Here is a 22367-nt window from a genome sequence, read left to right as displayed (position 1 = left end):
CTCCCTCAACAACTGGCAAGAACCATTTTTTTTTTGTTTCAGTCTGTGTTAGGGTCACTGTGAATTTCACACTACTAATCAAGATGAAAAAGTACTCAAGAGATGTTTGGAAATAAAACATGTCACCAGCAGAATGCATCAGAGCAGATATTTTCCCACAGTTCTGCATCCTAATTCTAATCCATCCAGTCATTTAATTTGATTGCAATTAGCATCCTCTTTGATGATTTATTTTCAATCTTTTCAGCTGTTATAAAAACTATAAATGGATCCCAATGATATCCTCTGATCCAAGTGGAGTTTGAATTCAAACTTAAAGCAGCAGCTTGACATAACTGATCCTCTCCTAGAAGAGAATTTGATAAGTATCATTCTGAAATATTTGTTTAGATAGACAATATCACTGAAATACATATTATACAACAAAAGGAATTTCAGTTAATCTTAATCTTCCAAATTATTGTTTTCATTTTACAAAAGATGAAGAAATCCTGATTAAAACTTCACTCCATTTCAGTAAATAGGCTGAAACAGCAATAGCCTGGCTATAACTATGCAGTTACACTCTACCCCCCTCCCGCCCCCCCCCTTTCATCTGTATCCTCACCTACTTCATAGTTTAAATGCAATCAGTAGTCAACCATGTTGCATATATTTCATAGTGCTTCTGATGTAGGGAATTCTTACTGTTCTCCAGTCATCTCACGAGCACACAGCAGCTATGCGGTCCTGAGAGTCTGACTCTGACGCATGCACCCATTTCAGAAATGCTTACAGTAAGATTTCTTTCAGATGCTAGTCAAAATGTCAAATTCTTGCTTTTTAAATGAAGCTTGTGGTCTTGTTTTGTCTTTTGTTAACATTTATCTCCAAAACATTCAGTTACAATTTCTCTAAGCATCCAGTCTCCTTGAGTTACAAGTACACTGGAAAAATTTGGATTTAATGGGGGGAAAAAACCAAACAACCAACCATACAGGAATTGTATGTAAAGAATGTGTAAAAAATATCAAAAAAGGACCTTTTTTTAACTTTTCAAAATCAAATAATTTAAAACATAATAAAATCTGAAATAGGCATGTAACATTCATATTTTACATGTTTGATTTGGCTGCACCAATGTAAACAAGTTCACCAGTTAATAATGATATATGGAGAAAACCAGCATGAATTTAGTAAATGTTATTTTAAAGAAAGTACTTTTTCTTTCTGTCTTTCATGTTTGCTAGCCAGTGTAGCCAGTTAAAGCTAAAAAGTTGGTGTTTTGGCCAAATGCTTTTCTTATAGTTAAAAGTGTCTCTCTGCACTGTACCCAAAAAAAGAAAAAAAAAATGGAGGCTGTGTTAGGAAAACTGAAATAATATTATTGTCCTTGATCTGTAAGGTATTACTGTACCTAAGTATACAATGAGATATGTAGTCTTCTGTTTTTACAAATACTTTGCAGCTTTCTGCAGATATTATTTTTTGGGGAAAGAATAATAAGTATGTAATTTTCTACATTCTAAATGTTGAAAATAAGTGGAAAAGGAGCTTTGAAGGGTAGTCCACACAAAGGGAAATGAAATAATCTTAAATAGGGGGGGTTGTTTGTTTAGGGGTTTTATTTTTGAAAGGAGACGTGTTAGATCAGATAATCAATTCAATTTAGATATCCAAAATAGATCTGATGAACTGAGCTCTAAAGGTGCCTTAAGAAGGCTCATAAAAGACAAGAAAGGATACTCAGATGAAGATGCTTACACTGATCCTAGACTTGGATCATAGGAGTCTCTGTATGTGGTCTTCAGCTGTGAGACACCTGATACCAAATGATACAAAACCTTGCTTCTACTTCCGTAAAAGCCAAGTGTTTGTTTTACATTTTAAAATAATTACAATTCTTTACAAGAAGAGCATAAACTTCATTTTAAAGAAAAGTTTATTAAGATAGAGCTATTTGATGAAAGGAAAGGAAAATGGGGAGAAAAGGGGATTTGAAAACTACCCCGTTTTTATTTAAGAGTTATTTTTACACAGGCATGACCTTTTTCTGGGTGGCAAAAGCAGCGTTTCGTACACATCTGTGTGTTCCTCTTTGAAAAAGTACCAGGAGAGTTTCTTTGACTTCGTATCATTTCTGAAGTCAGAGAGAGTGAACCGGTGGCCACCATTTTTTGCTGTTCAGATCCCTTCCAGATACACACACATCCTAGGGCTCGCTGAGCTGGCAACAGTGGAGCTTAAGGAGTGGATCAGAAGAGCACTGAAATAAACCTGTCACACTATACCTTAGGCTTAATCATTTCAACCATGTTCAAGACTGTCTGCTTGTGCCTACAAGTACATTCCTGAAAACACAGCTGCTCCTCGCCTTCCCTGGAAAAAAAAAAAAAAAAAAAAGGTTGCCAAATGTATTCCATACACTCTATGTCCTCTGGAGGGATCCTTATTTCCTAGCTGCAGTTTCTTCCTGCACCCCTTACCATATAGCTGAGCAAGTGCTGCACGCAATGCGGCATCGAGGGGTAACCCAAACACATAACAGGAGTGTTCTTCCCGCAGCGCATGATTCAATGTTGTATCAAAAAAGAGTCGAAAGCTTTTTCAGAACACAATGAATGTCTTTTTTATCACAAACTAAAACATTTATTTTGTTTTTATTTTTCCCACACTATTCATTTTCTGGTAATCTCTTCCCAAAATTGTGTTTCAAATTAAAAAAGAAAACAGAATCACAAACTATAGTATTTCTTAAAGAAAACCCCAAGCCCTGCAACAAGCACAGCAAACAAACCCCGATCAAACAAACAAAAATCTTTTCCCAATTAATTTCGAATCTTATTTCTTTATGTTTAGTATTTCAATCAAACATTATTATACTTATAATCTGCAAAGACTGGTTTGTCCGTTAAAGGTAAAGTGCTTGTACAGCCTGAGTGGACTAATCAGTTGGAGAAAAGGGGTATTTTTAAGGCCCAGTATTAATCAGCTTCTTTGCCTACACATTTTTCTTTGTTCGGGCATTTGGGAGGAGGGATTACTGTTTGATGGTTTTGTCAGGAATAATTTTTTTTCAATGGAAAGAGGTAACAGATGACAGGCCACCATGGAAAGACTACCCTGAACTGTATTCTCTGGCTAATTTGCAATGGCTGCTAGCCACAGTACAGGAATTTCCATACTAGAGATAGCTTTTTGGGGATCTGATATCCATACCAAGAGTTCAAGGGACACAAAACAGGGAAGTGGATGGAATAGGGAAAGTCCCTATAGACTTCAGGAGCTGTAGTTTTTACTTGCAATAGGGAGTAGTCACCATGATTCTGTTCAAGGATACAGCTGTTTTGAAGGGGATAAAGTTCTACTGTTCTATCAAATATTAGGGGGGAGGGGAGGAAGCTGTCAGCTCCATACCTCATTAATTACACTGCCATTCACACAACAGATATATAGGGAGAATAGACACTGGTAGGTAGAATTCATTTCAGAAACCTTAAATACCTAAAATATTGATATCTACAACTGAAGTACCCACTTTGCTATCTTTTTACCATCATTGCATAGCCAAGCCTCTTTTGGGGGCCATTGATTTTATGCTTACCAGTACCTGAAGGGGCCTACAGGAAAGCTGGTGAGGGACTGTTTATCAGGGAGTGTAGTGACAGGACAAGGGGTAATGGGTTTAAGCTGAAGGAGTGTCGATTTAGATTAGATGTTGGAAAGAAATTCTTTACTGTTAGAGTGGTGAGGCACTGGAACAGGTTGCCCAGAGAGGTTGTGGAGTCCCCATCCCTGGAAGTGTTTAAGGCCAGGTTGGATGGGCCTTTGGGCAACGTGGTCTAGTGGAGGGTGTCCCTGCCCGCAGCAGAGGGGTTGGAACTAGATGATCTTTGAGGTTCCTTCCAACCCAAACCATTCTATGATTCTATGATCTATAAGAGGTGTTACAAGGTGAAAGAGAACACCAGATAACTTGACACTGCCGAGTGCTATTTATTAAGTGGACCACGTAAGGGATAGGCTGCCTCCTGAAAAGCTTTGCACAGAGACTCACAAAGACCAATCTGAGATCACAACAATTACCTCCCCGGTGGGTTGGCACAGCTGAGCTGAGGGGAAACAGGACACTGGCTCGGAGCAGTATCAGCATCATCTTCTGGCTGGTGGCATAGTTGGTACACTACGTGTACCCTTCTCCTCTATCTACATCATGTTGGATGTTGGATGTCCATGTAACAATGCTTCTCCCCAGTCTCTCTTTAAGGGACAGGGAGGGGGTTATAGGCACACGTTGCCAATGAAATCAGTCCATGAGGATATCATGATACAGTTTTTCAGCAGTTTCAGGTGGTTTTCTCCTGTTACTCATCAATCCATAACCTATAGCAAGCCTCATCACGCTCAGTTTTGGTTGCATTATCCTATCTGCCATTGCACAGTGTACTCAGATACTCCGTTCTTGATGCTCCCATGAAAGCAGGTCAGGCGAGAAGTACTCTAAGGGGATTTCTCTCTTTCTACTCACTGTTAGGAAAACCTGAGATATTTATCTTATGTGTAGGTGTCCATGAAATAGATGCTTACAACTAAATGAGATGAATCCACTCCCGATGTGATTAGCCCTTTGAATATGTTGGTATGGAAACAATATATGTAGTAGGCATAAATATAAGGAACTCAACAGAGTTTGAATTTTTTTTTTCTGAAAAAGACAAGGTTATTTTTAGATTGTAATAAGGCAACCAGATCAAGGATGGCAACTAGATCAAGTCATGCTGTGCTCAGCAGTGTCCCTAGTTTTTTATTAGTTTTATAGAAATTGAGATGCCAGTGGAAACTGCAGTCACTTTTCTCAAGCAGCAATCTAAAAGATGCTGCGAAATCTTCTGCCAGAAACATAAATCTCAGCACATAGAACCTATGTTTTGGTTATTGCCATTTTAATGAGAAGGTTATCTTGTGATACGGGCATTAATGGCCATGTCAATAGTGGAAAACCATTTCTAGTCTCAGTTTACTTCTTATTTACTTATTACTTTATAGACAGAGACATAGAGATTTAAAATGTTAATGGTTTCAGTAGTTCAACTGGCAAATAAAAAAGGAGGAATTGCAACCAGTTTTATTTTTCTGACCTCTTTCTCTCACACTGTCAGTGTAACAAATAATGCCAGCTGCTACTTAAATTAAATGGAAACAATAAACTAGGTTTTAATTAAAACTGTTTTCCAATATATGTCATACTTTGTATGTCGCAAGGAACACAGCTCATGAAACTGCTCCAGCGTAGAACTTTGAAAGCTTTGAGACATAAAAATGAGTTAACAAGAACCATCTCAGCAGCACCCCTCCCTCGGGAATAAAGGATATTTAGGACAATAAGGTGAAAGAGTCAAAGCTCAGTCAATAAGGAAAAGATCACAACAGCATTTTGAGGAAGTTAACCCTTGTTTCATTGTTGTATGAAGCTGTGCAGAGCAGGGCTTCTGACAGTCCACCTTGCCACCCCCAGGGCTGCACTGGCAGGTGCAAGTGGACTGCACAATATCTTTTGGACAGTCAACAAAGTCACAACAAGATGAAGCAAGCATTTTCAAGGTTATAGAAACATATTCTTGCCAAAGGGGATCCTCCTCAGGAAAGAAAGGTCATTCAATATGATCTGATATATTTATCCCCAAAACTTTTGTATAATTATTATTTCAGCTGAAATAAAGTTTTTCCAGGTTCAGATAGGAGTGGTGTGAAGTCCATTGGGGAATGTGAATACCTGCATCACACTGAACTTCAATTTGTGTGAATAGCTTAGTTTCATCTCTGTATGTTAGTCATGCATTTTATTTTCTCATTTGTATTTATTCAGCAGATTTCTAAGAGCAATCAGCTTTCTCTTACTACTTTCTTTCTAGCATATTTTTCCCTTCTCCATTTTCAATTTCCATTTCACTTTCACTGTTTCTGCCTTCTCCTTTTTTATGGTGTTATGTCTTCCAGTGTCTTTTGCTCCATAGAATCTTGTCCATATCTTCTTCATCCCTATAAGGAGGGAAAAAAACTAATAATTAGTTTCACAGCTACAACAGCATGCCAAAGACCAGCTAAGATCAGGAGTTCAAATATCAGAAATGCACTTGAATTTTCATTGCAAAGACTGTATATCTTGCCTGCAACTAAGATAAAACATGAAGAATTGAACCAGGTATCTCTACACTATACCTATAGCAGAACACCTTGTTTCCCTGGGACCTAAAGACCACCCCTGTTCACTTGGAAATTCTGGCTTCAGAGCCTGCAGCCCCCACCTCAGTAAGGTACCCATTTAGGGCAGAACTCACCACACCAACAGGTCATAAGCTGGGCATATAGTATAAGCAGATTGGTTTGGATCCTCTTTTAATCGATGGATAGAAAGGTTAATTTACCTAGTTCTGTGATGGTGATAATGATGTAACATATATGTTATACTTTTAAATGCGGTTGTTTTCAATCTTGCTATTCTAGATGATAGGCAAAGAACTTCAAAGAAAACAGGTCCATAGAAGAGAATTCCAATGTTATACTGCAGAGCAAATAGGGGTCAAAAAAGAAGCAGTCCGGTACCCTCTTTGCTTCTCTACTCCCTGCACATCAGCACCATGACCTCCTACTTCACTTTATCTCAAACAGCAAAATATTTGTTTTTGTCTGTTTACTTACAAAGTGTATATGTGTCTTCATCAACACTGGAAAATTTTGGAAAATCACAGATGACATCTTAAAACTAGCTAATCATATTCACACATATCAACACAGACTGTTTTATAGGATGGTTGTGCTCTAATATTTCACCACTTCATTTACTAAATAAAAAAACAAAAAATGAACTTTGTCCAGATGATTTTCCATTCTGAGGCAATAGTTACAGACAATATTTTCTCTTGTTACACATTTAGGATGAAAAAGGAAAATAAATAACAGGAGCCAAATTAGTTCTCATGCTTGTTGATAACTAAAAAAACCACCCAAACCCCACCCCCACCCCCAAAAAAAACCCCAAACCAAAAAACCAAAAAACCAAACACCAAAACAACAAAAAACCCAGCAAAAAACCAAGAAACTGTTCCTCATAAGTTCTCCCACATTTTTGTAGTCTTTGAAAAGTTTTAAACTACACTTTTTCTCTTTGTCACATTTCAGTATGAAAATACTATTTACAAAGAACAGTTCCTCATAAGTACAAGGACTAGACTTATTCACAGATAGTCACACTCATGAAACATAAGTATATTGTTACAGTAACTCTAAATTATGTCACATATTTTCACAAAGTTCTTCCTTATGGATATTGAAGAAAACAGAAAGACATTGTGATGAGTAGTTGCTTTTAACTCTGACACTATTTTCAAAAAGTTAGGTCAGGTCATCTCATGGATTTCAGATTCCCTCCTCTTAAATGAGTCTTCTGTACAATGGCAAGGAATCAAATTAAAGATATTTATAGGTTCTGAGACAATTATGACCAGTATTTTAACTTACCACACCACAGAAGTCTGCCTAAACCAAAAAGTCTAGTATTTGAGGTCTTGCTACTGCTCCCTTTAATGCTAGTGAAAAATTTCCACTGAAATAAATGGATACAGTATTAAGTATTAAACTAGGTTGTTGGCTCTTTTATTTTCTACCAGTGACACACTTTATTGTGGAAATCTCTTAAGTAAAATTTTAAAGAAAGCTTTACCACCATCCCCCCCAAAAAAAACCCCCAACTAAAAAAAAAAAACCCAAACCCTTAAAAAGCTCTTAAAAAAAAAATAGTAAAAAAACCAAAACCAACCAACCAAGCATCCTCATTTTTCCAGGACGTATAACAAATCAAGGTAGGGATTTGAAAGCACTGTTGCATATATTATCAAATATAGAGGGGTTTTGAGCTGACTGATATTAACCACCAACTGGCTAAGTAGAAGACATTTGTTCTGTGAATCACAGAAACACCTGTGTAGGTAAGTACTTCTCAGAAACATTAGCAACAAATAAGCAGCACTGGTCAGTAATACACATCAATAATGACATATTTAGAAATGTTAAGTTCAGGAAAGAGCTTCCATACAAGCAAAGCTAGAGGCATAACAGTATATCACTTTGAAATTACTCCTGTCAGTAAATACATTATGGCCTGGAATACATTTTTTGAAATTGTATGCTACACATGGAGGTGTGAGTTCTGGCCTTGCTGCAGCCTGAAAGGAATCCCAGATTGCCACAAGGACCATTGCCACTCGTAAGGATGACCACGAGTCGTGAGCCTAGATGACTGGAGAGAATACTGCCCCTACACAGGGAATGTTCTTTAGGTTGGACTGTTGATTAGATAGAAATTCTTTGGGGCTAGTTCTTCCTAGTCCTATGTATCATAGCAATAAAAAGCCACAGTGCTCCAGAAGCAAAGCCATTCCTCTGATAGCTACAGCATTTTAGTTGTTACCTCAGATCCAAATTTATAACATGTCCAGTCCAAATTCAGAGGCTGTCTTTGATGGTTTCTGGAAGAAGATGAGAAGGCTTGAGTTCTTTAGTACAGACCTATGGGTGCCTCTGTTTGCCTTTGCTACTCTAGGTCCCACATATGTCTTCAGACATAAGGTAATAAATTCTTTAGTGGCAGAGAAGCTGGCTTGGGCTTCTGCTTTGAAGCTGCATCACATGCAGCAAGGAACTTGGAGATAAGAAAGACCCTAGTAGCATACTCAACCTGCAGTATAGGTACACAAAGAGAAGTACATGTTAGCACTTATTACACTTTAGAGTGCTCACTGGTTCATGCTCCAGTCATTATTTTACAGATGGAAGTGCAGATTTTTAATTTTGGCTAAAGTTTGTGCCTGTGAAGAATGAAGAATGTGCATGAAGTGATTAAGAAATCAACTGTTTAGTCAAATACATAAACAGAAAATATCAAAAGACTGGAAGCTAAACTAGGCAATTTGTTACTGGAAATAAAAGGTCTGATTTAGTTACTTATGTTGGATGGGTAACTAGCTACAAAACCATACTTCCAAGAGATATGATATAATTATTAATTTAAATCTTTGTCAGTGGAGAATGTATGCAGAGTTATCTGTTCCTCTGTCTTCACACTCTCTACAAGCTGATATGAAGGAGGAACTAGACCATAGGCTCACTATTATATTTTCTTTATTCTCTTTTTTTTTTTCCTTAGCTCAAAAAATTGAGCAGAGTCTATAATCACCTTGTACAGAAATCGCATAGACAGCCACACTAGGAAGAGATGTGGGAGATAATTGTTGGAAGAGTCATCTATACAGGAATAGTACTGATTTTGGCTGAGATAGATAGATAGTGTTCATTTACTTCATAGTAGCTTGCATGGGGCTGTGTTTTGGATTTGTGCTGACAAAGGTGTTGATATCATAGGGATGTTTTGGTTATTGCTGAGCAGTGCTTACACAGAGCCAAGGCCTTTTCTGCTTCTCACACCACTCCACCAGCGAGTAGCTGGGGGTGCACAAGAACTTGGGAGGGGACACGGACAGCTGACCCAAATTGACCAAAGGGATTTCCCACACCATATGATGTCATGCTCAGGAAAAAAAGCTGTGGGGAAGAGGCAGGAAGGAGGAGGTGGAAGATGTTCAGAGTGATGGCGTTTGTCTTCCCAAGTAACCGTTATGTGTTATGGAGCCCTGTTTTCCTGGAAATGGCTGAACACCTGCCTGCTGATGGGAAGTAATGAATGAATTCATTATCTTGATTTATTTGCACATGCTGCTATTGCTTTACCTATTAACCTGTCTTTATCTGAACCCTTGAGTTTTCTCACTTTTACCCATTTTAAGTCTCTCCCCCATCCCACTGCAGGGGAGTGAGGGAGTGGCTGTGTGGTGCTTAGCTTCCACAACATCCTCCCATCACCAATAACCCTACAACCTGATCTCCTGAGCAAGTTAAAACTCCAATGTTTAAAAAAAAAACCCCTGTTATTTATAGGTTAAAGAGCTTTCAGAAGCAATCATCAGTGCATTTTACTCAGATGTGGAAAAAAAAAAGCAAATAAGCTTGGATCTCAGATAGTCCCTGGAAGAAAACGTCCTTGGTTTAAAGCATAACAAATGCTTGAGAGAATTAAAAAAAACAGGAAAACATCTGCAGCTTCAGACAGGACTAGAGTTAGTTTTGGCTACTGCTCAGTTAAAAAATAACAACATACAGAGCCAAATAATCCATTCCTATATCTGCATACTAATTGGTCTGCAGTTTATTGTTTATGATTGCAATCTTCAGTAAATATGACTCTATTAATAGTTTTCTATAGGTGTTATAAAATTCCAACCATTCAGTGGTATTAAAGAACATTTTCCTGATCTGTAACCCAAAAGAAAGACTTGTATCATTTGACGTATACATCTCACTTTTCTGTCAATTAGATATTTGTTTGCATGATTGATGTAGAATCAAAATTTATGGGGTGAAGCCTAAAGCACCACTCAGATAAAAGAGACCTTGATTACATCTACCCACCTCTTTTACTCACTAGGCTAATCTAGTATTATGCGTTGTAAAACAAAGAAACAACAAAATAACTTTTGTAACTGTTACTAACTTAACACATGTAGTACATTGGGAGTAGGAGACCAAAGACCCAGTGACAACCACTAATTGGCCTTAAATGTAAAGAAAGCAAAATAAATTGACCACCAAGCTACATAACTGCTGCAGCCATTGACAGTTTACACCCACAGTATAATTCAGAAAGCAGTAAGTAGCTGAAACAGAAGCTCCTCAGGGAGGGTAACACATACATGAACAAAGGCTGGATGCAGTGCAGAAGGCTGACTCCAAAGTGGAACTGCGAGACGTGGGGGCCCAGCTGCCAGCCAGGAACCAACTCATCCCGTGCTCAGGGTGAACGTCCTCTTACCTTTGCCCTGTGGAGCACCCCACCTTTAACCAGACCAGAGGAGTTCTGATCAGCGCGTGTGTGTGGGAAGTGCATGTTGTAGAACAGAAATCCTGGGACAGAAATCACTCTCCAGCTGACATAACCATCCTGTTCAGTAAATAAATTTTAGATTATATGTCAGACGGTGGTGTGGTTCTTGTCTTGTGGCCACCCTACTCAAATTCCCCCATGACACATGCATAAGATAGCAAGTATATAATGAAATAAATATTTAATTAGTAATAAATGGCTCATCTCATTAACTGTGGGATGTTTGTCTTGTCCATTAGCATTTGTTTGAATCTCAGATTTTAGCATTCCCTGTGAGAGATTTTCTATACCTCTGGCCAGACTATCATAGGGTTTTAGAGGTGGACTTTTCTATCTCTTTCTTCCAGTCCATATTTTTAAGCTGTCAGGGATCAGCTGTGGGGGAAAATATACTACGAACTACTCCTAGTTCAGCATTTGCACAGAAAGAATATTCTATATGTGGAAAAAGGAGAACAGACTGTGTAAATTGCACAGATTAATTTTAAGCTCAGCCATACTCCAAAAAAATTGTGTAAGAATGGCTGTTATCTCTGTATTGTCCTCGAATTTTCTGTAGTTAGAAAGATGCACAAAGGGATTTGTGTTATGTCCTTCAGGAAATAATTCTGCATTCACTGGGAAGCAAAAAGGAATGAAAAAAGAGAATATAGAATCTTTGATTCCAGCATAATTTAGACTGGAAGGGATCACTGGAGGTCAAACCCACACTTAAAACAGAGCTCACCTTAAAGTTATGTTAGGTTAGTTCAGGATGTTGCCCAGTAAAGTACTGATTATCTTCAAGGATGGAAATCATACAGCCCCCTTGAGAAACCTGTCCTAATGCTTGCCCCCACCCCAGCTGTGAAGGATTCTTCTTTATATGAAGTGGGAAGTTCCTTTCCTGCATTTTGTCCTTTTGTTCTGCACCTCAGAGAAAAGGTTGGCTCCATCTTCTCTGTAACCACCTATACTATCACTACATAAACGAATACAAATTTCTACATTCGCAGCAGGTTAATCACAGAAAATATCTGAATTCCAGACCCTATTCTAATATTTTACATACTTGGTGTGAAACAGTGAAACACAAAGCCCAGTTTCTTATTGCAAAGACTAAAATTCCCTGCATTTCCAGGAGGGTGCAGTATCCACTGCTACAAATTTAAGACACTATTCCAAAGTGCAGAGGTTTGAGGGTCAGACCAAAAGCATTCACTCCGGTGCTGCTTAGTTAAGACACTGGATTTCCTCACTGCCTTTTGTCTTTCTGCCTTATGTGCGGTGCCTTCATGCTGTGGTTGTCAGGCAGCAGCAGGGGCCGTGGATGGCAGGCTGAGGGTGGTGGCCACAAAGCAGGTGGGCAGTGGCCACTCCAAGCACGGTCCCGCAGCATCTGAGACAGGTGGAGCAGAGCCAGCTGGCGACAGCGATGAGTCCTACTGAATGTCTGGTGAGTGTCAGGCAAAAGCAAAGTAAAAAGTCAGGTCTGAGGCGAATCCAGGAAATCCAGGCCATCCAGGAACAGGACTGGAGACACGTGCATTTAAAGCATAGCTGTCCTGCTTCTGGCTAGGATAGAGTCACTTTTCACAAGGAGCCAGGACAGGTGAGCCAAGCTGGCCAGGGGCTATTCCATACCATGTGACGTCATGGTCACCATAAAAGGGGGCTAGTTGGGGAGGGGGGGTTTGGCGTGGGTCTGGGGCAGTCTGAGTGTCCGGTCGGTCGGTCATTAGATGGGTAAATTGCTTTCTGTTATCACCCATTGCGAATATTCCATTGTCAGTGCTGCTGCTCTTGTTTCCCTCTCCCTTGCTGTCCCAGTAACCTGTCCTTACCCCAACCCTCGAGGCTTTGCCTTTTCCTTCCCGTTCTCCTCCCCATCCCGCCGTGGGAGGGGTGAGCGAGCAGCACGTGGTGCTCAGCTGCCAGCTGGGGCTGACCCATGTCAATAGCTCAGGTTTGGATGGACAGCTCGGGCAAAGCTCCTCAGGGCCATTATGGCTTATCCTGGTGATCCTGATGGTGATTTAGGACTGTGAATCTTCATAGATAGTCACCTCATTTTTGGAGTGCACAAATTTACTCTTCTCATCTTTTTTTTATGTGGGGATTGAGACGACTTTTGCTCATGCTTGCTGACTTCTATGTACGCCTAATTCTTTCTCTACACCCTGTGGAAAATACAGGAATTTCCATCACAGACAGCGTGCCTCAGGAGTAAGCTTTGCTGTGGCTAGGTAGATTCATGCTGAGGTGCCTGTATTTCTGCCTAAGACCCCTAATAGAGCATCCTACCTTCTGAGGCTACCCGAGTTTCTAGACACCCTGTGCCATGCCTCAGGACCAGTAGGACCTCCAACAAGTGGCACTCTGCCAACACTGGGTCTACACTCTCAGGGACTAAACACTATCCCTGTTTTCCAGAGCCAGCCATTTGACTAAGATGAAAGTGGCTTTTAAAACATCAGTTCAATAATAAAAAAAGCACGAATATTTATTTGGACAAATTATTTGATGAACATTATGTTGTGCTTACAGAAATTATGACTGGGTCATGAATAATTCAGAAGAACATGACAGATTAAATTTGTTGGATAATTTGACAACAAATAATTCAGCAAACTGAAAATCATATAAATCTCACATAAAATACACATCTGCTTGCTCTGGAAATGTCTGGTATAGGAATAGATATTCCCAGTGAGAAAGCTCATATCACTGTCAAATGTAAGATGGGTTCATATTAGTTTGAGAAGAATGTGTAGACTTTTTAAAATATAAATTGATATGGATATTTAATTAATTATGGTAAATCAACAACAAGAATATGCACACAAGAGAGAAGACTGAGAAAGAAAATTAAATTTAGTTAAATAAAATATCAAACTCCTTGAAAGGTAAAAATGTCTTTGTTTCACTTATATTTTTTTTTAAATAATATACATTTACTAAGTAAAGCATATAAGCAAAGGACAACAGTAAATGGCATAAGTGACATCATAAAAACTGAATAATATTGTATCTAGGCTGTGAAGCTGGCCTTGCAGGAGCAGGAAAACATGCGTCGCTAAAATAATTTAGATAAATATTGCAATGTTGTGTTTGAAATACTTGCAAAACCTCAACACGTTATTGCCAAAATGTAAACTGCAGCCTAATTTGATACCAGTATAGTGCACATTCTCTGGCAGAAGGTTTGACTTGTTTTTCAGGATTGCTTTATACAACACATTGTCTTGATTTGATAGAAACGTCATTTCACTTCATTTCCTATATCCAGACATGGAAATTTATTGAATTCAGGTTCTCAAATATAGTATTCATTTTGTTTAGATTTAGCTAGAGTTATTGCGTGAGAAGTGAACGATTGCTAGCAGACTTTTTCAATGATTTCTGGACTTTATTAGAAATACACCTACACTAGTGTATGCATAGCAGTGATTTTTGCACTCAGTAGACATATACCAAGAATGTCTTACCAGTAAAATGAAATCAAATTATGGTACTGACTTTTTAAATGCATTATAGGTATGTATATTCTTCTGTGCCTGCATGTGTATATATAGCATAGAGCTTGATTCTACAAGATCTGAGTATTATGCATATGAACCAATAAACCATATAAATCCATATCTAATTTCTCTGGAACTTCAAAGCTACTACTCATGCTTAAAGTTATGTACAAGCTTAAGTGTTTTGGTGAATCAGAGCCAGAGCATTCACCACCTTGCAGGCACAACCCCTAATCACTGAACTTCAGAATGTACAATTTAAGACACTTTTAAGTGGATTCGAGAACAAATGAAAAACTCAGATCTGAATACCCACAGCTTTGGGAAAGCTCTGCTAGGATTTGCATATTGAAACAAAACCCAAACAGAATTATGAGATTGAAAAAAAAGGAGGCAGTAGCTAATTCATAGGTTCAAAAGGAACTTGTTGTTGATTTTCTGTTGAAGGCTTTCAGATAGTATGTCAGGGCACAGCACGGGTTGTTTAGAAAAGCTGATGTGACGAGGGCATGCTCTTGCAGTGTGCCATAGCAGCACTCTTAAGGGCAGTCTGCTGAACACTACTGCAATTTCCCTCCTGTTTCAGGAGCTGCTGTCTGTTGAAACTGTATTATCTGATTTAGCCATTTAATGGACTACTTGTAAAACAACAGACTTCATTCTCCACTGCGGCTACCTTCTCATCATGTCCCTGGTGGTCTTAACATACGAAATTCAGCCTTAGGTTAAAAAATGCTCAGTAACAAAGCAGGCAGAAGCACTTTGACTCATTTAGGAAATCAATTGTCTAAGGTTGGCGTGTAGCTTCAAGGAGTTGGGAAGCTGCTGATGTACTGAACAAAGTGCTTTTATGTTTTTAGTGTGTGAATTTACAGCAGTTCTGCAAAGAAGTAGGAATTAAGAACAAATGGGCAGGTAGATTAAGCTCTCTTAGCTTTCTTCATCGATCCATCACTGTCATGACCATGAGGAGCAGCATGATTCCCTGTTAAGCTACAGGGATATTTTTTTAAAAAGTCATGTATGTTTTATCAGCAAAGTTGGCACGCAAAATATAACTCCGAGGCTGAAACTTCAGTGACCATCTATCTCCCTTGCTATGGAAAGTGAAAGTATCCAGTTATCTTCCTATGATTCTTTTTTTCTCTTTGAAAATGCAAATTAAATTATCAAATAGAATTTTAAGGAAAGTAGTAGGTTAGTGAGAGCAGCTATAAATCAGAGAAAGAGATGTTGCAGCCTGCCAATCTAGTGTCTAGAGTGAAAATTTTGTGAATAAGTTTGGCACTGTTGCAATAGTAAAACTAAAACTCATAGCACAGAGTCACAGAACAGAAGGCATTTTAAGAATATAACTGCTAATTTTGCATTAATATTGAGTGATATTTTAAAATTGCTATGGATTTCAGAACAGATGATCATTTTTTATTAGTTTACAGTATATAGAAAAAAGATACATCAGAGTTTCACAGGTCTGGTGATACTGGTATCACATGATTTGAATATTCTTTATGCTAACTACAAAATTACTGTGAACTTGTCATGTTTCCAGATCCTTTTGCTCTTGTTCATATAGAACTGGAAGGTGCCAACTGGGCTTTTCTATTTTTATTTATAATTTTGCTATAGAAATAGATAAATAACACCTGAGCTTATGCCTAGATGTTGTGGTTTGGCATCAGGCCAGCACAACATCTGGCTGCAGCTAAGCCCCACACAACCACTCACTCACCCCCCTACCCCTCTCCCCTTGGTGGGATGGGGAAGAGAATCAGATAAGGAATTAAAAGTGAGAAAACTCTGAAAGACAGTTTAATAGGTAAGGCAAAAGCTGTGTGCACAAGCAAAGCAAAGCAAGGAATTCATTCACCACTTCCCATCATCAGGCAGGTGTTGAGACATCTCCAGGAAAGCAGGGCTCTATCACACATAACCATTACTTGGGAAGACAAAAGCCATAACTCCGAACATCCCCCTCTTCCTCCTTCTTTGCCCATATTTTATTGCTGACCATGACATCATATGGTATGGAATATCCCTTTGGTCAGTTTGGGTCAGCTGTCCCAGCTGTGTCCCCTCCCAGCTTCTTCTGGACCCCCAGCTACTTGCCGGCAGTAGAGCATGAGAGGCAGAAAAGGCCTTCTTGCTGTGTCAGCACTGTTCAGCAGTAACTAAAACATCAGTGTGTTATCATCAGCACTGTTTTCATCACACATCCGAAATGTAGCACTATATGAGGTATTTTGAAGAAACTTGCTCTATCCTAGCAATAACCAGTACACTAGAAACAAAAAAAAAATTACAAAAAACCAAGGCCACAATACAAGAATTTTCTATTAATATACAGTGGACATCAGTTAAAAATGGTAGATAGATGGGAAAGAAAAAGAGAAAGGGAGAATGAGTATAGTGCATCCTACTTCTTCAAGCAGAGAATGTAGGACTTGCTCATCCTCACTCACTCGAGACGTCAGTGACGGAACCAAAAATAGAGCTTAAAAGTGTTTTGCACTGTAGACCTGCTCCAACAATGTTAAGAACTCTGCATCTGACTTTCTAAGCAATATTTTCTGAGGCCAAGGTGAAACTAGGTAGATATTCTAAGCAGGTTATAGCAGAAGTCACTAGGGAAGGTGACAAATTGTCTTTCCTACATAATGTTACTGTGCAGAGACAGCTGGAACAATTGTACAGAGTGATGGGACTCACACTTACCACAAGAAAATGCCCTAGGTACACAAGAAGGTTACCCCAGAGCCAGCTATGAGCATGGTTCTCAGAAATTTAAAGTCAACAGAAAACTATTCTGATGTCAAACCTGTCACATAACAAATCCATGCATAAACAAATAATCTCTGTAATGAGATATTTTCACTGATTTTTTTGTAAAACAAAGTGTTACTGGTTTATCAAGAGCATATTACTGTGCACTTTTTTTATCCAACAATATAACAAAATCATACTCAAGTACAATGAGCTTCCATATCATAATCCTTGATGTAAATTGCATGTGAAATAATTTCTAGCTTCCCATTCCATATTATAATTTTCAATATGAAAGATGATTGTGCTCTATCAATCTAGTTTCAGAATTAAGATTGGGTGTCCACATAGATAAATACATAATTGTGATGATTTTTTTCTTGAAAGTCCCAGGGCAAGCTCTAAGTGCCCTGTTTAAGCATTTGTACAGTCTCTCCCTCATTACCTATTCACCAGAAGTATTCCAGCATAGATCTACTAAATATATATTTTATGAGAGGATGGTTTATACTGTAATCTTAAACTCCAATGTGAAAAGAATTCATGCTGAAACTCTATGCTTTCCATTCTTAAAGGAGTGAGGGGCAGCTATTGCTGTTGTAAAATCTTTATAGTTAATTTAGGCTCTACGTTATTATAATTTGTCTCTGGCTTTTTTCCTACCTTTTTATTGCAGATCTATCTCTTATTCATTTCTTCCATTACCTAGAATAAGAGAGGAATCCTGCCTGCTTGCCCACATGAATAACTCAATGCTTGCTATTTGCAGAAGTTGAGTGTTGCAGTTCATGGTCTCAGAAAGCTTGCTCTGCATGCCAGAAAAATGGTTCAGCTGTTTCCTCAGCTCACATAAGAGGTGGACTGAGCAAGCATCCAAAAGAATAAAGAGGCTTGAAGGAGCTCCTTTCTTTCCACAATGCAGAGGGAAAGCGTTGAACTATTAGAAGAGATTTGGGATGCCAGCACAGGGAATGTTAACATAGCTAAACTAACACAGAAGTGGGAGAGCAGCTATGTCAATAAAAAGATTTTTATGGACCAAGGTTCTCCCAGTCATTGTTTGATCCTGGGTAGACTGATAGGGAAATATTGCTGTGTTCTTCCTATGTCTCTAGGAAGGTTGTGAGGTATCATACGGCTACCAAGCATTGTAGCCTGTAGATATTAATCCTGATGATTAATAAAAGGTAAGAAAGATAACTTTCCTCCATGTTTTACAGTCAGCTCAACTTCTTATTCCCACGATCAACATGGCTCAGAACCAGCTGCTTGATGCCTACTGACAGATATGCAGCACAATAATGTTCTTGCTGCCTCATCAGTATGGAAAAGTCATCCCTCTAATTTTACTGTGTCATCATGAAGTGCAAACTTCGGCAGCTCTGCTAGAGCTTCACTTCAACCCTAGGGTCACTTATTTTCTTTTTGATTCTTCTAGTTGCCTGATATGTACAAGGAATGTGTAAGAGTTCATTCACCCAGAAAGATGAGTATATCCAATGACTGTCATAACAGAAGAGAGACCATAACAGATCTAGGTGCTATGCAACTGAAACTACAGCAGATGCTGAGGGTTTTAACTTGAATATATAGCCTTGTTACAATGCAGCTGACTGAGGGCTCTTCATATCATGAAAATATACCAGAAATTAAGTTTGGATGTGCAGTTTGTCCTGTCCTGTCTGAACACTTACACAACTTTGGCTAGAAGTACCAAATTCTTGTCCCCACATCAAACGGTGAAAACCTGACCTGGAATATGATTATTAAAGTGAGATTATTACATCTAATTTTAGATACCTGTATATATTGTAGATATCTGAATTTTGAGCAGAATATCCAAGCTCCTTCCTCATCAAGGAGACATGTACGTTCCAAGGGCACAATTCCATTGACCAGTTTTAGCTATTTTCAATAGTATGAAATTAATTATACCTCTTTGCACCATTGAATATAAACATCAAGAATAGTAGTTCAGGAGTGGATACTTGTTATATGGACAAATATCATACACTGTCTTTTTTGATTATAAAATCTCATTCTGGTATTCCATTGCCCTACTGAACTAACAGGTAGTTAGTCCAACAGGACATTTGGGAAAGAAATATATATATTTCCTAGTGGCAGCTTTATAGTGAAGGTGATGACACTTAAGGGAAATTTGTAGGTAAATGTAATTTCTTCAGTTAAATCCATTGATTTTTATCTGTTTTTAAAAGGACAGACCTTTGGGAATATTGTCCTCTTGGTCACATGCATGCTTCCTTTTAGCTGCATTTGAGATTGGAGTCAGAGCCAATTTCATCCTCCAGGGAAGACAGCCAGCTCCTTCACCACTTAATCCAAAATGCTAACATTCAGGGCAATGTTCAAAGCTAGTAGCCAAACAGGTATGGCAATTTAAGCATTACCTTTGGTACATGATGAACATGCCTACAAGTTTGTCAAACAGTAAGAGCAAGAGAAACTTCCTCTTTCTTCAAACTTTGCTTCTCTTACATTTTATTTCATCATCAAAAGGAATGAAAAAAGGAGAAATCAAAGTCTGAGTCCAATATATTAAAGCTAATTAAATAATTTTAAATGGATCAACATACTATTTATTTTTAGGAACAGTTTTCAACTTCTTTGTCTGCTAAAATCCTCCTTTCAAATCCTTCCATAAGATATAGATCTTTCATGGAGATCAGCTAGAGAAAATTTCCTCATCTTCTCTCTTTCTTTCTTTGCCTCATCTATCACATTTGTGTGAATTTGATTATGGGGTCCTTGAGGCAAGAAATAAAGGGCAAAATGTGTTCTTAAATACTCTAACGTATGTCTGAAAAGACTTTGAAAATCTGTGGAGATTCTCCAGATGGTCACAAGTGTAACTGGTTTAAATATGTTCTTGTGCCTTTGAAGGGTATATAAAAGCTTGTGTACACGTAAGTTTGTCACAGTAACAAATAACAGTCTTCACATTGAATTATAGTCTGACACAACAGAATTCAGTACTGTTCATCTGAAGTCTCCTGATAACTGATGGTTTTCTTAGCGCTTCAGGTCCCTGAATATTGGGTTCACATTGTTAAGAAACCTGGGAGTGTACAGACTGTATTTCTTCTGGATAAAACTAAACTGGACGATTTTATGAGTCTGTCCAATATAATAGCAACCAGTAACAGTCAACCTGATAAGGAGGTAGTAAAGCACAAGATCACAAGTCTGCCAAATTAGCCAGAGTACACACTAGGCAGCTTACACTGTTTTTTTGCTGGCCATGGGAGAACAGACAATGAATAACCTGGTATAGAGTGGGCTGGTCAAATAGAACTTGATCCAGAGTAAAGCTTTCTTTTATTAAGTTGACTAACAAAATTATTTGAACCGACTTGAACAAATAAAAGTTTACCCTGGAAGAGTCCTTTGTGCCTTGTGCCTGTAATGGTTTTCATCTAGCGTGAAGAGCCCTGTAGCCAGATTTGTTGTACCATCAAACCAATGCATGAGCCTTTCAATTACTTGTAAAAGCTCTCAATGAAGTCACTCTTTCTTAATACAGTAAAAGTAGTGTTTTATTAGACTACCAAAACCAAGAACAAATAATTTCAGAATTGCTACATTACAAGCAGAATGAAGCTTTACACTTCCCAGGATGGGTACCCAGAAAGGTAATACTGAGTTCTGCATCTGAACAGTCACTTCACCTGCCTTTTTTGAACCTATTTTGCTCTTCAGGGATACCAACCATACAGGATTGGTCTAACTTTGCAGAAAACTGGGAAAAATTAATACTTTTCTTCCAGTTAAACTCTGCATTAGTTCATTATGCAGCCAACTGTGGCAACATGGCATAGTTTGCAGCAGAGTAGAAAAAGACTTAGCCTACTGGGGGACAGTTAGCCTTCAGATTATCTTACTTTTAATCTAAAATCTCACCTCTCACCATTCAGACGAAGGACAAATAGCTACCACTATGTTATGTTAATCCTAAAGTAAATAGGCACCTGTACATCAAACATATTTTACTGGCCTAATAAATCTGCCTTTTTCTCTAGTGATTTACAATATCCTTCATAAAGGTGATTGGAATGAAGCTGGTATTCACCTAAAATGAATTACACTACATGATTAATGCAAACCAATATCCTTCTGATCACATAAATCCTTCAGTGTAACAATGTCAGTTTTCTCAGTAAGTTAACAATGAACTGCTGATAAGTGGGTTATCTCTTACTCTCCTGGTAATTGGTACAAGAAGTGATAACTGTTAATCTTTTACTTTAAATCCTCTGTTGTTTGGGGGCCTCAGTCACTGAAGAATTATTCACTCATATGTATTGCTATTCAGTACATAAACTAACTGGCAACAGAAAGATCAATGTGTCTCTTTCGGAAAAGATGGCTGTAATGATCTTCCTTCTGTTGTTTGCAACACCCTTTCTCAATATATTCAGACTTCACTCAGACACCTGTGCTGTCCATCAGCCATCAGGCTAAACTTAGTCTGATAGTTATAGCGGCCTAACCATGCCATTCTTTCCGCCTATGCTCAAGACAGACTGCACAGATACAGACTGCAGAGATAACTGTTTGCTATACTGTTTTGAATCACAGAGCAAAATTTACATCTAGTTGTCAATGTCAGTGAGATGTTACTCAGAAACTTAAAAAAGACATGACACTGAGTCAAAGGTGTACAGAAGAACACATATATATAACTGGGATAAAAGTATTTTGTAATCATAGGTTACTGTATCTTAGACATAAGAAATGTCAGAGAACCAATTAATATAAATTATTGCCATGAGGTATGATCAGGAAGGTCAGAACGAAAAATGACTGATGCTAGAGGAACACAATATAAATTTAGAACTGGCTTTTTTTTCTATGATAATAATCTCCAGATGTCAAAGTTGTTTCCATTTCAAGGATCTGACAAATAAAAAAACCCAACAAAAAACCCAAACCCACCTGAAACCATCACTGATGTTTTTCATTTTAAAAAGTCCCATATAAATGAAAAACAGAGACCATATAATGGTCTGTCAATTTGAAGGGGAAAAAAAAGCAAATAAAATTGTCATAAAAATACTATGAATAATAGAAAATTTTAGAAAGTCAGTAAGCTTCAAAGACAGATTTTATTT

Source organism: Balearica regulorum, chromosome 1 (genome assembly GCF_011004875.1).
Source record: "Balearica regulorum gibbericeps isolate bBalReg1 chromosome 1, bBalReg1.pri, whole genome shotgun sequence".
Taxonomy (NCBI): Eukaryota; Metazoa; Chordata; class Aves; order Gruiformes; family Gruidae; genus Balearica; species Balearica regulorum.
The sequence above is the reverse complement of the archived record's forward strand: the minus strand, read 5'-3'. Positions refer to the sequence as shown.